The sequence below is a fragment of the Rosa chinensis genome, chromosome 3 (genome assembly GCF_002994745.2).
Source record: "Rosa chinensis cultivar Old Blush chromosome 3, RchiOBHm-V2, whole genome shotgun sequence".
Lineage (NCBI taxonomy): Eukaryota > Viridiplantae > Streptophyta > Magnoliopsida > Rosales > Rosaceae > Rosa > Rosa chinensis.
The window spans coordinates 43,571,451-43,579,632 of record NC_037090.1 but is presented as its reverse complement, the minus strand read 5'-3'; the positions used below and the strand labels follow the sequence as shown (position 1 = coordinate 43,579,632).

At 35.9% G+C, this 8,182-nt stretch overlaps 1 pseudogene; it reads right to left on the bottom strand.

The window, feature by feature from the left end:
- Positions 1–598: 598 nt before the first annotated feature.
- On the bottom strand, positions 599–5,213 carry LOC112193383 (annotated as a pseudogene).
- Between the last annotated feature and the right edge of the window lie 2,969 nt (positions 5,214–8,182).

The window sequence follows — 8,182 nt, the reverse complement described above, 5'->3', positions numbered from 1 at the left end:
AAAAGTCAACTCTTGACCCCTCGAAAACAAAACGTTTCGAGAAAATATTCGTCCGAAACACTTTCACTTCACCTATAAAACAAATAATCGTACAAACCAACAACTTATTAATTTTCAGAAAATCCCAAGAAATTAATAACAAAATTCAAGGTGTTACAAGAATATGTGGTATTCACTCTGAAAATGATTATGATCCTGTTGGAAGAAATTGATAATCATTCTATTCAGCCACAAGACAAAATATTAAATCTAAGCCTTTCAATTCACGTAAATATTACATCGTGAAGGCACTCACTACTGTAAATTTTTAATTGACCTCATTTATCAAAATAAATAAAGGTTGCAAGAGTATTAGTGAATGAAATTATAAAAATTGGAGTAATTATTGTGTGGTCCCCAATTACACGTGTCATGTAATCGAGCAAATACTTTTCTTGCAGACTAATCACATTAGTCGGACCTCGATACACACGTGATAGTACAGGAGTATACAATAATTTCTCCAAAAGTTGATAAGACAGTTTCTAATAGAAAACATGAATTTGGAATTGAAGAAAAAAGAAAAAAGAGTTTTAGTTTCAGCACTTGCCTTCGATTGTGAAACAAAAGAACTGGGAATTTCTCGTGACTAAATTAATTTGAAAGGCGTACACAGAGGGATTCGGAAACAAAAGGGTAGGGTGATACATTTGCTGGTTACCTCTCTTACATTTGTGAAGAAGAGAATACACAAAACAGTGGCAATGCTGCATCTAATTCAAAGGCCTGCCACCTCTGTGACTTTGACCCGAATATGCATCTGCCAGCTGGATTTTTTAATCAACTATTTACACGCATAGGAACAACATATATCCACTCACTCACGTGTGAACCACGCTCTTTGCGTAGCTCATCATTACACAACAGGAACACAACACCTCCAGCTAATTCAAGTCCTTTGACTACCAGAGAAGTGGTTTCACTGGAAATGCGAAGTTTATCCTCTGCTGTTATAAAGTAACACCAAAGCTAGGAATAGTGATAATGCCCATTGAACACAAGGTAGAAGAGCTGCAGAAGCTGCTGCAATTACTGTGTCAGTAACCAGTATTAGTTCAACACAATTAACTGATCCCAGGTTGAAAGTTAAACAAACAAGTATTGGGAGTCAAATTGCATATTCACAACCTAATATTTCTATAAGCACTGAGAAATCTTGTAGAAAGAAAAAATTATTTGCAGGAACCCAAATGGACAAGGTGAGAAGATTCAATATCAATTTTAAGATAAAACAATACAAAAAGCAGTTTACGTACATGTTGACGGCGATGGTCCAGGTGATTGCCCTGTGTAAGAATGGCTACTATCTGATTCACTCTTTGATGGCGGAAGAACATGAGCAAAAACTACATGAGGCAACGGACTAGATGCTGGTACTGAACGAGAAACGGGTGCTGATGGGTGTACTTGCTTTTGGGGTGAGGTACCAAAGACGGGAGGAGAAACATCTGGTGCGCCGGCAGGGGATAAACGAGACTGCTTTCCAGCCTTCCCTCTACGACCAGACCAAAAACTGGGAGGCTTTGCTTCACAACTTTTCTCAGGTGCAGGCATACTTTTGTGTGGCTTAGGTGAATGATCAGCTGGTCCAGGTGCACCTTTGAACGTTGCGGGTGGACCACTGCCAGTTGCAGGTGCAGGTGAAATTGCAGGAGCTAGCTGGGAATTGTGGTGATGGCGATGGTGGTGGTGGTGGTGATGGTGATGGTGGGCGTGATGGGGGGGTGGGGATGAGGCAATGGAGCAGGAGAAGGCGACCACGCAGTGCCATCTCCACCATTGAGGGAATGTTGCAAAATAGATGAAAGACGAACTTGCTTGACTCTACCAAATACCGTATTATTCAGGCCCAGGTTTCTTGAATGAGAATGTGTGATGGTTTGAGCCAGTTGTTTTAATCTTTGCATTGAAGGAGTATTGCCAACCGTCAATAGAACAGATGACTGAACAGTAGTAGGGGCTGCCACTGTTGAACCTTTTGAATTTGACAAGCTAACATAAAGGTTCTGCATCCAAAAAAAAAAAAAAAACTAAACCATTGAGAATCTGCAAAAATCCATCCGCTGCTATCATCAACTCTTACTAATAAGAACGAAAAAAATTGAGAAACATATATAGACATACATTCGCATTGCAGTAGCTCTGCCTTACAAAAGCACATAAAGATAAGGAGGGTCATGAGAAAACAGAAAGGAGAATATACTAACCTCATAGGGTGCTAGATGTAACCCAGACTTCAGCTGGCTTTCCAGTTCATTGAAATTTAGTTGTATTTGATAGATAGAGAAGTTTAAGGTGAAATTGAAAAGGATTTGCACTTTCTGCAGAAGAAACGCTTTCTGTGGTGGAATTATGGTAATTCCATCTGGAAATTTTAGCACCTCGAAAAAGGATGTGTTCCCAAACAAGGATGTATTTAGGCTCAGTGATTGGTGTGTGACCAGATATTCAAAATTTTCTTTGATCAAACTTTGAGAAGTTGGCAACAACTTTGATGATTCTGGGTCAGGATCAACCCCAAATACGACTCTTGTTACATTTGATCCAGCTAAGGATTTCAGAGATAGGATAACCACCTGGTTCAAATAGTACATTAGATCCAAATACAGAAAAGACGGAGACTAAAAGAAAAGCAGAGTGTGAGTACTTTAGTTGACGGAGCAACTATCTCATCAAAAATGTTATCTTCAAGCTGCAAGACATTATCCTCCAGCAAAGAAACTGGCTTCCGAAGATTGAAACTTGCTACTATAGAATGATCTGGATACACAAATGTGTTGGTCAAAAGGTGTATTAACATACTAGAAAGTGTGATCACAAAGCAGTCAAAATCATACTCGCATTAAAAAATAATAATAAACAAAAACAAAAAAACAAAAGACAACACCAAATACGAGTAAAAATTAGAGCATCGCGTTCAATCATATATTGGCTCATATAAAGCTACTAAACAGCCAATCCCCAGACCCCAAAACAAAAGGCAGGTTAAAAGTCACTCAGCCATCACACAATCCAATATTCCCAGAAAAAAAAAAAATGGATGCACCTGAAGAAAGAAATTTATACAGCTACCGGACTCTAACAATACATCATGTTCCACATCTTCATATCCCAGGGTAACAAATACTGTAATTTATAATGCATAGTACTTTGAAGTCTGCAATGACTACATAGATATCAAGTTATCCTATTAGAATCAGATAGCTTTGGGTAACCATACAACTTATATATGCAGTTTAATAATATTAGAAAAGAATCCACACCCTAAATGTCTGATTTCAGAAGAAGCAAAGTTAAGAGAAAAAAAGGTCCTCTGGCTTGCAAAGGACCTAATAATCTACGCCTACATTCTGAAACCTAATCTTGGCTAACCTGGAACAACCATGCAGTAAGAGCACGTGAAAATGAAAAATTGTAATAATTTATAACCCATCAAACTTCAGTACTCTGATTTCAAGCAGTTCCTTTATTGCAGGTTTAATAGCAATCTAATTTTTACAAACCTTCTAAATGGGAAGGATTTATGAAACCCCCTAGCCCCATACGAGAAAAAGAAAACAGTGAAAAGCAATTACTTTGCCACAACAACAGCTGTATATAGTATGTACAATCTTGATCATGATGTCAACTATGACCAGGAATACCTTCAGACCAAAATCCAATGGTTTATTACTCATAATAAAAGTCATCATTCTTACGAAAACAAAACCAAAAAAAATCCACCGTTGACATTCCTTCCAGAACTAAATCCTTGATCAGGATTCTGGAATGGGCTAAGATCTTAATTAAGTACTTGATAACCACGAGCTCAAGACTTATAGCATGTATTTTCTGTGGATGAAAAATGTCCAATTGATAATGAATATAGAACTGAGAACGGGACTATGTTGAAGCTGATAATTCATAGTAACTTTCACATAGAATGAAATAATATTGCTCCTTGAAGATCAAATCTAGCACATGTGGAGTGAACTAATAGCATAAATTCCAAGTCTAACAGCTCAAATAGAGAGATCAGCCTTTCAAAAGTGTATACAAGGATATTATTGTTTGTAAAAACGGACGCAGGGTGTTGTGGTAACCCAACAATGATACATTATTTAATATAATTATTCTCCAATTTGCACTTTCCATGTATGGTGAAGAAGAAGAAGAAGTTGAATACCTCAGCTTCTTGATCAATTAAAACAAGTTGATAAAGTAATGGCAGGTGAGACAGATCATTCAGACCAAGATTCTATATTTATCATCTGAATACAGTTAAAGTAGGTCCTTGCACCTATAATTCTGGGTTTTTAGCTCATATAGAAATGACATATATAGGAATGAAACACACAAGTCTACTCTAAAAAAAAAAAGAAAGAAACGTTCAAATTTGATAGTAATGATTCTACTAGATCCCAATAGAGGGGAAAGCAAGTAAAAAAAAAAAAAATGAAAATCATCAAGCACAGAATTGTAATGCTGGAACACCGACAATACCTAGAAATTGACGATTTTGTTTCCCTACATTTTCTGAACAAGCCAAGCAAAAACCCATAACCACCAACTAATAAAAACAAAATAGAAAAAAAAAAAAAAAAAAAAAAAAAAGGAAAAATCCAGATCCAACGGCTTGTAACACAGAAGTGGTTGATTGAAGAAATTGATAAGCTAAGGTACCTCTGAACTTTGGATCAAGATCCAGATCGCCGTGATCCGCAAACTGAAGAAATGGAGGTAACCAGAACATTGCAGAGAGGAACAAAGCAAAAGAGAGAAAGAGAACCAAAATGCATCTGAGGCCAATCAGGGTCCGAATCCTCCTATCATACCAACAAGGACAGTAGTGAGTCTCTGCATTTTGGGATGAGGGGTGGTCAGAGCCCGCACTGGAAACCGAACCCTGCTCTCCTTCAGTCTTTCCCATAGCATAGAGAAGAGTGAGAGAGAGAGTAGTGACACTAGGTCTCTCTCAGGCTCCATGCCCGCCTAGTTCAAGCTCAACACGCCGCCCCATTCTTTCTTCTGCTCCACTGAGTCCGTTGCAATTTCCGCTTCTGCTTCTGGAAACTCAGTAACAAATTTAGGGTTCCAACAACACACACTAGTAGTAGTAAAATTTTCTGCGCTGCAAATGACAACTAGAGTCTTTTTCGGAATGGTGTTGGTTTGGTTTATCTGGCTTTTTCTTCTTTTCTTCTTTTCTTTTTTCTTTAATATATTTCTAGTGCTCTGTTGGATTTTTAAATTTTCTACAGCTACTCTCCCGGCGGATATTCAATAAGTTTTATTACAATCATCTTTAAAATAAATTTTATTACAGCCCTTCGTACCACAGCACAGAATTAATATAGGACATTTATTCTGGAAAATTTGTTTTTTTTTTTCAGAATTAAAAAGGAAAATGTGTTTAAGGAACCGAACATTCAGGAGAATAAATGCTTTCATTAATAATGGAGGTCTCTTTATATAGAAGTTCCTTAGAGCAACTCCAACAGCTTCCCTATCATTTTTGTATTAAAGAGAAGCAAAAGTTAAATTTTTAGCCTATTTTTCTTCTCAAACTCCAACAGATTCTCTAATTTACAATAATCTATAAAATCTCCATATTCTTCTTTAAAATTTTGGAGTTTGCTGTAAATATAGGGAATTTGGTTTTCTCTCTCCTCACTTTCCCTAAAATAGAGATAGTTATAGGGAATCTGTTGGAGCAAAAGATGCTCATTTTTCCCTAAAGTAGAGAAAAATCAACATATAGGGAATCTGTTGGAGTTGCTCTTAGAGTACAAAGTATTCTAGTCAAATATGGATTAAGAGATTACAACTAGAAGAAATACTCATGTTTGAACCAGGCACACACAAATTAGATTTCCCTTAACACTTCCCCTTGTGACGTCTAAAACATTGGTATTTCTCATGTTGCCTTATTGAGTAACAAAAACTCAGTGAGACAAAAATAACATTGGTCGAAGGAGAAAAAGAGGACAATACACCCTTCACATTTTGAGATCAAAACATGTAGACATCGAACCTCCTCATGATATCTACGTCTTCCTGTGATGGCGGTGATCATGGGAGTTCAGATAATTTTTGTAAACTAATATTTTTCACATGTTTCTCGAATTTAGATTTAGGTAATGACTTAGTGAATAAGTCTGCCACATTGTCCTCAAATCAAATTTGTTTCACCCTAATCTTTGTTGGAAATTTTGATTGTGTATTTCAAAATACTTTGTGTAACTCCCAATGCTTTGAAAAACTATTTACTATACATTTATGCTTAAACGTTAATACTTCATTATATTCATAATATTAGAGCATATTAAGGTTACGGGAGTTACAATATTCCAATATTTATCTTATTAAATTTGCATCATATCTCTAAGTATTTTCATCTACTATATATACCTGCCACTTCTTGCTCTTACACACACAATAAAATTCATTATCTTCTATATTTCTCTCCATAGCCATTTCTCTAGTGAGTTCATACATATTCTAGAGTGTTCCTTATTCTTGCTCTTTCATAATGCCAAAGGAAAAAATCAAGCATTTCTAGGATCCAAGTTTGCGAATGACGCTTACAAGGATTAACGGTTGTTGTACCCTGGAGGGTAGGGCGCCACAAACCTGCTACACCAAGACATTGTCTCTGAAGGGTGAAATCTACTCTTAAGGGCAGTGTTTACACGCCTCAACCACAAACTCTTTTTAAATGATCTGTCCTCCTGAAGCCTACAAATCCAATAGATAAGTGTTATGATTATTGGTATTTTAGTCTATTATCACAATGAAATGATAATTGTTATTTATTATTAATATATTGTATTTATGTGATTTTGTAGGAGATGAAATCCGGTAACCAAATTGGCATCCATCGACCAAATTTTCCAACAATCTTAAGAGTAGATTATGTTGGTGGATGTTTCCTTATGGAATGCTTAAGACATGAAGATAAGTCATTTCTCTTCACCACTTTATTGGTTTATATTTTCAACGTGCTTATTATGGTTTTGAAGAGTTTCAAAAGTATTATTGATTTTTGAGAGTCTTTTCACCGAAACCTAAAACAATTACTCTTTGTTTATTGCTGCATTATATTGGAAAATTATGTTCTAAACTTCTACCATGACAATTATTCTTTGCATTTAATTTGCATGGTTGTCAATTTTGATTGCTAATGATTTTTCAATTGCCATTTAAATGTTGATACTATAATGTGCAATTTGACTGTTTATAATGCATGGGGTAGTAATGGTTTACATTATGTGCTACCATTAATTTTAGTTTTATTTGCATTAAAATTGATTTTATTTGTTATATTTTGAGAAAGAAAAAAAAAATAAAGGATTTCTTGAAATGTTGCCTTCGGATTATTGTTTCTTCGGAAATAATAAAGTTGTTGCCTCTCAATATTTCCATTGCCTCTTAATCAAGATGATGCCTCGGTTGCCTGAAAAATAAATGTGTTATCATGAATAATGCATTGAGAAATTATTTTGTCAATTTTACATTGATGGTTGCCTATGGCAATTTGATGCCTCGGAAGATTAATGTCCCTACGGTTGATGTCCTCGAAAAGAAAAGAAAAAAATAATAATGTTGCCTTAAAGTTTGGTCATAAGTAATAAAGGTTGCCTGATTTACATCTTGAATGATAAATCGGATCCTATCTTATGGATTAGATATAACGGTTGCCTCAATATTTAAACAATAATGAATACGGTTGCCTTGAGAATTTAGTCACCGAGAAAATAGTTGTCTGATTCTATATTATTGGTGCTTCCGGTTATAATGCAGAGACAACGAGTCTCTAAACATGGTTCCCCAGCCATATTTGCTCAGATGGAGTATATGCTGCCTAAAGGTTTTGGGTTGCCTTTCGAATTTTCGTTGCCTTTCGGTCAATGTTGCCTCAAAAGTTTTATTCACTGACGCCTTGATATTGTCCCTTATGCTGATGCCTGAAAAAACTATCACATTAATTGCTGCATTCGGTTTGCTTTGAGAAAATGGACATTCGATGTACCTCCATGATCAAATTTAATTTTGATCAAGAATAAAGAGACATTTGATGGCTCCAAATGTGGGTGTGACTAAGGTATCTGAAGTCACGAAATCGGTAAATATTGTTGCCTATTAAATTCCCAAGTCCTTGACA